Below are 8876 nucleotides of genomic sequence, written 5' to 3'. Positions count from 1 at the left end.
GTGAATTTATACCAATTAAGAAAAAGAGAAAACTAACATCAATTAATCCTAATTGAGTTGGTAGGCCATAAACATTTTAAAAGTAAGGTATTCATGAAAGAAAAATTGTAAAAATGAAAACTTGTACACTTGAAGCCTATGTGGAGGGTATAATTGAATGACAAGTGAAAAATTGTGTTGCTTTAATATATAGGTAGATAGTTGTACTAAATATGGAAATAGATCAATAATAATAGTGATATTAGTAATGAATACTAAATATGTGTTATAAGTACTAACTTGAGGATAAGGTATTATAGTAATATATTATTTTTCACTCGAAATAAGGTAAAGAAACACCCCCTATGATTGAATTATAATCAAAACTTTACGTTTCTCCTAAAAGTCCTTAGCCTTAATCCTACGTCTCCAAGAATTCCTATCCTCAACCATGTTCTCGGAGAGGTGAAAATCTAGCAAATCATGCTTAATCCTCTAGGCCCAAGTTAGATTGGGACGTCCTCTATCCCTTCCTCCCTTCTCTACTAATAATTTCTATAGATCGGACATGAGCCACCCTACCAACATCATACTAATCAATAGAATCAGGTAAACACAATTTGCATTACACAAGCGACCTTCAAAAGGGTTAAAAGAGAAAAAATCACTGAAGTTGTATTTGAATCCGAGACCTATGTTAGAGTGAATCAATCGCTTACTAAGTGCACCATCCCCCTTGTGGTTACATTACGTGTCCTTAACGCCGATGAGATTGTGTTCATGATTAAAGGTGCAAATTACGGTACTTGTAATAAGTTGTATTTTATGTTAAAGGAGTTAAATAAAAAATATTAGTCTAAACGGTCTATTTTAGTAATATTGTTTCTGAAATGCAATCAACGCATTATTATCTGTTTACAAAAATAAATAAATAGTGACTTGGTTTTGCTTGCAAAACGTTAATTCTGATAATTACATGCAATGTCAGTCAGGTAGTCAAGTGGCCCGGCAACTTTTTTGGACAGTGTATACAGCAGCTGTCTCAACTCTCAAGATCCACATGCATAGGACCACCATCACTTCTACGGTTCGGTTACATACGGTGCAAGGTCAACCGATCCCACAATTTATTTTTTTTAGAACGACGTCTTTTTGTATTTTGGCTACCACACTTTTTATTTTTGAAGAGCCCCAATGCCCCACTCTGGTCAGACTATGTAGTCTTAACCGGGTCCACGCTGGCTTCAGAGTTTGACTTCAGCGTTCCCCCGGGAAACCATACACCGACTATCACCACAAGAGTAGAACTCTCTGGCGTAACACACTGTGGGACGAAAACCTAAGTGGGCTCAGGATTCGAATACATTACTTATTTTTGGCTATTTTTAAACATTTGAGTGTTTTTTTCTGTTTTTGAAAATTCCGACCCAAATATTGCTTTTACGAAATTTAGCCCATCACAAAGTTATGAGCCAATCTGTTTCTGAAAACAATAAGCCCAATAACATTCCTAACCTATCAATTAATATTTAATATCCATTTTTGTTAAATATAAAAAGCCCAAAATCTCTACCACTAAGCCACTTAAAAGCCCATGCTTTTCTTTTAGACACAAACACAATTACACAAAGAGTGAAAGAGGCAGTGCATAACTGGCAGTTTAAAACCCGAGTTTAAAAGAAACCGGTTTCAGGGGTTTTCTTGGGTTCGGTTTCGGGTTCGGGTTTTTTTATGCACTTCTAATAAATGCTATAGTGGCGAGTACGTGAAGATGTGTTAATCCAAAGAACGAGGAAGAGGCAAATATGTGAAGATCCAAAAACCATGAACGAGCCGCTTACTTATCAAAGCCCATGAGTTGTCTTTGGGTCGAATGATATTTTGTTTTTTGAGTCCGATTCAAATAATGAACACGAAACTACATGCTATTAAGACTAAAATGTGAAAGACGCCCTTACCTTGCACCCCACAAGCCAATGGTGCCTTATGTGGCTAACATAGACAAGGGTGTTAGCACACCAAACCTAGGTCCTAGTCTAACAAAATACCACCGGGTTGTATCAGCAAAGTGCCACTCAAGTCAAAATTTGTAAACTGATTAATTTGATGGTGTAGAAAATGCCACTATGTTAAAATTTTTAATTAGAGGCAAACATGGGCCACTAAAAGTTTTTGATCTAATGTCTAAACGATAAAATTTATCTTGTGTTTAAACTGGTACAACGGTATAGACCGGTATTAACAATAATACCAACGGTTCAAATTACAAACCGTTCGCCCAGTTAACAAGGATGATTCGATTGAATTACGTTTGAAACCATTTTGTGATGCGTGATTGTTGATCGTCGTGTTGTTTGGTTCCCTTGGCATTGCTTTCAAGTTCACTGAGATGGAATACACCTCTAAGGTTTGTTTATTCTCAAAAAAATTGTGATAGTTTCTTAATTTATTTGCAAGCCTTAGCTTAACAATAACCTTATGTATGAATGCATCCATGAACAGTTAAAACCATAGCTGATATTAATTGATTCATTTAAGGGTGTTAGAAAAACCGTTAAACTTGCCCAACTCGCTCAAATCAAATTAAATCGGTTGTGTTTTAGTTAACAAGTTCTGTTAATGGTTTGGAAAACCAAGTTTCACGGTTTGGCTTACGCTTTGGAATTGCGGTCAAAACAAAAGGCCTAAATATTAAATACAATAAAAACACATTTTTTGTATGCTTATAAATTTATAAAATTAAATTAATTTTTTCACATATAGAAATCAAACAATTATAATATTTGCAAGAATTTTCAATAATAATAGGTATACATGCTATTAAATTAGCCGGTGGCTGTCAGGGCGTTAAATGGTAGTTGAAACAACCTAATGATGTGTTCCCGAGTTCTAGGAACAAAGGAAAAGAAATGAATGGAAAGTTAGAAAGTGAATGTGTTCCCAAGTTTTTTTTTTTTTTGGAAAAAAAGAAATGGAAAGGTAAAAAGTTTGTATCCCAAGTTTCTAAGGGTAGAAAACAAAGGAAAACCAGGGGGGAGGTTTTAAAGGGTGAAAGGTTTGATATTTTTCTGAACCTATCATTTTATTAAACTTCTAAAACCGTTTTGGTTGGTTCGGTTTAGTTTTTTCAAAAACCGTAAGCTCATAAATTCTGTCAAAACCGGTCAAACCTGACCATGAATTATGATGTTATAACTTAAAAGATTGTGAGAAGTGAGATTGCATTTTTAATCTGGTTTCATTATTGATGGTTTTTAGGTGAATGATTTTGTCCATGCAGTAACCGTTTATAGCACTTTAAGCAAATTAATTGACTGTAATGTGAAAACCGACACAGTGAAGTCACTAAATCAGCCGAAAGCCTTACTAATAAGTTTTGAAGAGTTTGGCACGGTCTAGATCTCATCGTACAATTGGAACTAGGTTGATTTTAATGTATTTATTGTTATTAAATATCATGCATTTATTGTTATTCAATATCTTTAATACAATTTTTATGTGAAATGTCTTATAACTAAAACATATATAGTTAAAAAAAACACCAATATGTTTTATAAACTAATTTTGTTTATCAACTAAAGTAAAAAAAAACTAATAATTTCTAAAAAACAATAATATCATGTGCAGTGGCGGATCTAGACATAAATCTCATGGGTAACGTTCAAAAATTTTATTTTTTTTTGCCGTATTTCACATAATGTAAACGAAAAAAATAGAAACATGATATGTGGGGTGCAAATTTCTCCTATTCGGTTTTTGAAATCGAGCCATTATATGTTCTTTTACTTTATTGAACGTTTCTCTTTGACTGCACAAATTAAAGCATTATTCAAATACTCATCACTCATTCACTTTCGCAAACTCATATTGATAAGCTTCATTTTAGAAAAATATATTTCAATAATTGCGGTTGCAATCGGTAAAACCAACGCTTAGCTTTAATATCGACAAACTAAAGGAAAAAGTGGTGTGCTTTCTGGTTTCCACCATTACAAAAGCAAGGTCACACATTAAGCCAATTTTGCAAATTTATCATCTTCCTTTAAAGTGTATCACCCGAAGTACAACCTCTTTATTCATTATCAAAATCATTCAGATACATTTCCAAAATTGCCACTGTATTAGATATGTCAAACTTGGAAAACTAATCTCAAGATTTAAACCATACATATTTTTTAACAAACTAGTTGAGACCTCATTAAGAGCATGTTTGGGATTGAGTTTGAAAAATACTTATTGGCTTTTTTCAAAAAAGCCATTTTTAAAAGTTAGAATTTGAGGCATTTAGAAAACTATATTTTAACCCTTTCAAAAAGTAAAAATAAAAAGGATTTTCGTGACTGACAAAACAATTTAACTTATTGACTTTTTGAAAACACCAATAAGCATTTTTCAAACTCAATCCCAAACATGCTCTAATTCTATTTCCAATTCCTTGAATTTGTGTATCCAAAACCGTATTAAATATTTCGACCTCGAAATGATGATTCTGCTGACTATTTGTGTCTAATGTTTATCGTTCAAACAAAAGAAAAAAAAAGGTTATTGGTTTCTATTTGCTTTGAACTATAAATTTGTTTGAGCTTTATTTGAATTGAACTTTTAAAAAATGATAATTCTGTTGAGCATGTTTCTATTTGAGTCTACTTATGTTTAATATTTTTCGTTCAAACAAAAGGAAAAAAGATTAGTTGTTTTTATTTGCTTTGGGCTATAAATTTGTTTGGGATTTATTTAATTTGAACTTTTAAATTGATTAACCACTTAGCCTTTAAACAAGTAGGGGTAACGTAATATTTTTTCTCAGGAGTAGCGAAATACGAAAATCGACCCAAAAGAAAAAAAATTTACCTTGCCGACAAAAAGTTGAGGGGTAACAGATGCTACCCCTAACTAATAACTACATCCGCCACTGATCATGTGTGTATGCATAGCTGGTTCTTGGTATGGATACCCAAAACAATCTTTCTAAATGTCATTCTTTAATTATATAAGATAACATGGATCTTCTTCTTCTTCACATTTCCACCATGTACATCTACAATACTCACCACCTATGCAGCGTCCCGTCACCGCATCTCTTCTAGCTAGGCATTGCTTATAACAAGTTTTTCGATCACATGGTTTAAGCTTCCAAGTTTCTGTACACCACCCTTCACTCATCATCATCATGCTCCCTGAATTAATTATGCGTACAAAGCAATACAAAAAAGTAACATGTGAGCACAAAAGTTCTCATATATAAGAAGGTTAAAGGCAAAAACATGAATGATCGATAACCAATAATTAATTTGTAGCCTACCGAAAGTTGCAAGTATGAGTAAGACTACAAAAAAGATTTACGGAAGACATGTTTATGATATTTTGGTGTATTGAAATAAAAGAATTATGCATAGCAATGTTACTTTTATACTTGAAGAAAATTAGTTCACCACACTATAAAAATATAATTTGATATTAAATAACAACAATAAATACACTATACTAATAATAAATACATTATTATATTAAATAAAGATATTAAATACCAATAAATGCATGATATTAATAATATTAAATAACAATAAATACATTATTCAATTGCAGTTTGTACCACTATAGTAAACAGAGTCAGGGGCGGACCCACATAGTGTGGATCGGGGTCCCGGGACACCAATGTTTTTTAAAAATTTATTAGAAGCGGTATATTAAATTTTTTGAGGACCCCATAAGATTTAATACTTGGAACCCATACTATTAATGTTGATGTGGTATGGTGGAAAGTCCCTTGTTTTATCTTTGAAAGGTCATGGGTTCAAGTCTTACAAGGCTCAGTTTTTGGTTTTTTGTGTTAATTTTTAGTGTTAATCAATCATTTGATTGCTAATGTTGCAATGATAACTTTGGAAACATTCAAACACCTCTAAAATACATATCATTGTTTTCAACTTTATACATGGTTTTCTTTAGAAACATTCAAACACTTTAAAATATCAGTTTTATTCACTAGTTTAAGTTAATGGTTTTCAACACATGCTTATGAAAGGGTGGATCTAGGTTCTATCTCAAAAATGTTTAAGAAAGGGAAAACAAAGTGTTTATGTGTCAACCCGACCCATTTTGACCCGTTCAGGTAGTGATGATTGAAAAGAAAGTTTTATTATGATATTGTTTTTTATTATGTTCTTCGCCTCGACCCGACCTGAACAACGACCGACCCGAAAAATTTGAACACCGAAAATATGGGACCCCATTGGCAAAAAATCCTGGGTCCGCCACTGCAATGAGTGTTGTTGGCTGCCCCCTAATGGCCAATTTCGGGCATTGAACACCATGAGTTTGTAAGATGGTGCAGTTGAGCCCTGCCGTTAAGTCAATCATTCGTTGACTGTTAAATGCGAATAAAAAACCATTATACCCCTACAGTTTGCAACCCAGTTGTTTGATTTAAGTAACCCCTTTCACCAAAACCGAACTCTTGAGTTTGCAGAACCATCTTCCACCATCACCGCTACCACCGTCAAATACCACTTCCTGCTACCAACACCCTAGATCATCAACACCGGTGACCCTAATTGGTGACGGATGACGACAATGGTCAGCGGTGGTGATGTGTGCAGATCGAACATCGAATGCTAGCTTGAGTAGCTTATAACCATTTCCCACAAATCTCACTGAATGAAGCAGCTTCATCAGCTTATAAACAAGCGTGTGCACCATACCACACTTGGACGGTTAGAACCGCGGTTATGCTGGAATGTATGCTCTTCCTACTAGAGATCAACTTCTGTTGAGTCTAAATGAAACTGGTGAGCAACTTTTTAGTATTGATTTTCATTGGTAATTAAATAAGACTTTGATATCTTGAAACTTTGTGACAGATGAATCTGCTGTCTGCAGAGAATGAGATGAGAAGGTATATAATAGCAACTATGCCAGTTATAAAGTACATAGATAATTTGTACACTTCAAGGGGAATTTCATTGGATTGGTGATATTCTTATAATACATGACCCATGTTGGATTATGTAATTGTCGGAAATTATTCATATTTTTCAATTCAAGTTGGCCGTTCTTGTTAGGATTTGGTAAATTGTGTTAAAGAGTTAGCTAGGTTTAAGTATGTGGCATTCTCTACGTGTCTGTACTCTTCACTTGACTGATAAAAAACTCAGGACCCTTCGTTTCATGAGCCGATAATGTCGAGTAGTTGTTGACAAGTCGACCATCGAGGTTATAGAATCACTAAATTTTATACTAGGGTTATTTTGTACTAGTTTTATATAAGTTGTTTGATTCCCAACCTTTTATTTGAATGTTATTGATCAAATGAGTTCTTTTTTCATTCGCATGAAGATTATGTGTTTAATCTTTATATTTAACACATTTATTTTCATTACCTTTGAATGAGTCATTTCATTCCTTACTTGATTACCACATACCAAACACTAACTAAACATAACTAATGATGCAAACCACGTGTTAGTTGCTTATGTAGAGATACTTTATTACATGTTGCTGATTCTATATGGTTATAAGTCACAATGATATGCTTTTTCCCCTAATAATGATAGCTTCAGTTCACGTTGCTATGATAATTGACAAAAGATATAAAATATTATAGTGATAACATCACATATGAGTATTAGCATTTGCCTTTTGTGGCTCGAATGGGACTTCTATTATGTATGGTTGTTCAAAATACCCTTGACTTAACAATAAAAATAGACGGAGTTAACGATTTGGATGTAATTGATAAGAAGTGGAAAACCTCGATGATCCAATTGCAAAAAAGAAACTTTTTGACGGAAATTACATAATCGAACAAACCTTAAGGACGATTTTAGCACTTAATTTTGAAAAAATATTTTTCATTTTACATTTAAACATGAAAACTGAAAAATCTGGCCCGAACCAAAACGAACCTGACCAACCTAAAGTCATATAGGTCAGTTATCAAGTCAATTTTTTCTAATAAAAACTCAAACAACCTAACTTAGGGGCTGTTTGGGATTCCTTATTTTCACCTCCTTATCTATCTATTCTAATAAAAGAATACATATTCTTGTCACTTGTCTATCTCTTAGTCATTCTCACATTTTTTTCAACATTTTCAATATATGGGCCTTATCTTTTAAGTCACTTCAATTTCTTATTACATTTAATCATAATCGATTCATTCATTAACATTAATGGTGAAATAAGAAAATTAGGAAATATAAAAATTGAAGTTGTAGGCTTGTTAGAATAAAATTTTAAAGTCACAGGTAATTGAAAATTAAAGAAAATAAAGGTACATCATTGTCGAAGAATTTGGATTTATATGGTAAAGTACAAATTGTTTTAAACTGTGATTCGTGCAGCAGTGCATAATTTTTTTTATATAAAATTGATTTCAAATTAGATTTAAAGTTTTCTCGTATGCATCGGGAAAATGTGTATTTTCTTAATTTTCTTCAAATATTTGTATAAAATATTGCAAACATGGATAATACCCCTATTATATATATCTTGAACATTATCATTACAATCCATATGTATAACTGTTTACTTTATGAACTATTTTTTATTTATTTATATGACTTTTTTGTGTAGTATAAAGGGTTTAAGCAATAAGAAAATCAATATTTAGTTTTTAATATTTTCTTACATAACTCACACTAAAATATTTCAAAAAAATATATTTTATGGATTGATTTATATTTTGGTCAGATTTGTTAATGAAAGCACACAAGTCACACATCGAGTTTTTTTTGCAAAACTTTGATAGCAAGTGATACTAGTACTCATGGAGGCTTTTCTGTTCCTCGTCGAGCATACCGAAAAAATATTTCCGCCTCTTGTGAGTTCAGCTTCCTTTCAATAGACGTTGGTTGACTTTGACTCGGTCAACTCATTTGGCCCATTTCCTTCTAATT

At 32.7% G+C, this 8876-nt stretch overlaps 1 pseudogene; it reads left to right on the top strand.

The window, feature by feature from the left end:
• Positions 1-1955: 1955 nt before the first annotated feature.
• LOC143614114 (ACD11 homolog protein-like) lies at positions 1956-6953 on the top strand (annotated as a pseudogene).
• Positions 6954-8876: the final 1923 nt, after the last annotated feature.

This window comes from Bidens hawaiensis, unplaced genomic scaffold (genome assembly GCF_021521415.1).
Source record: "Bidens hawaiensis isolate Kalapana, Puna unplaced genomic scaffold, B.hawaiensis_p1.1 tig00039042_1, whole genome shotgun sequence".
In the NCBI taxonomy this organism is placed as follows: domain Eukaryota; kingdom Viridiplantae; phylum Streptophyta; class Magnoliopsida; order Asterales; family Asteraceae; genus Bidens; species Bidens hawaiensis.
This window is presented reverse-complemented; position numbering and strand designations above follow the sequence as displayed.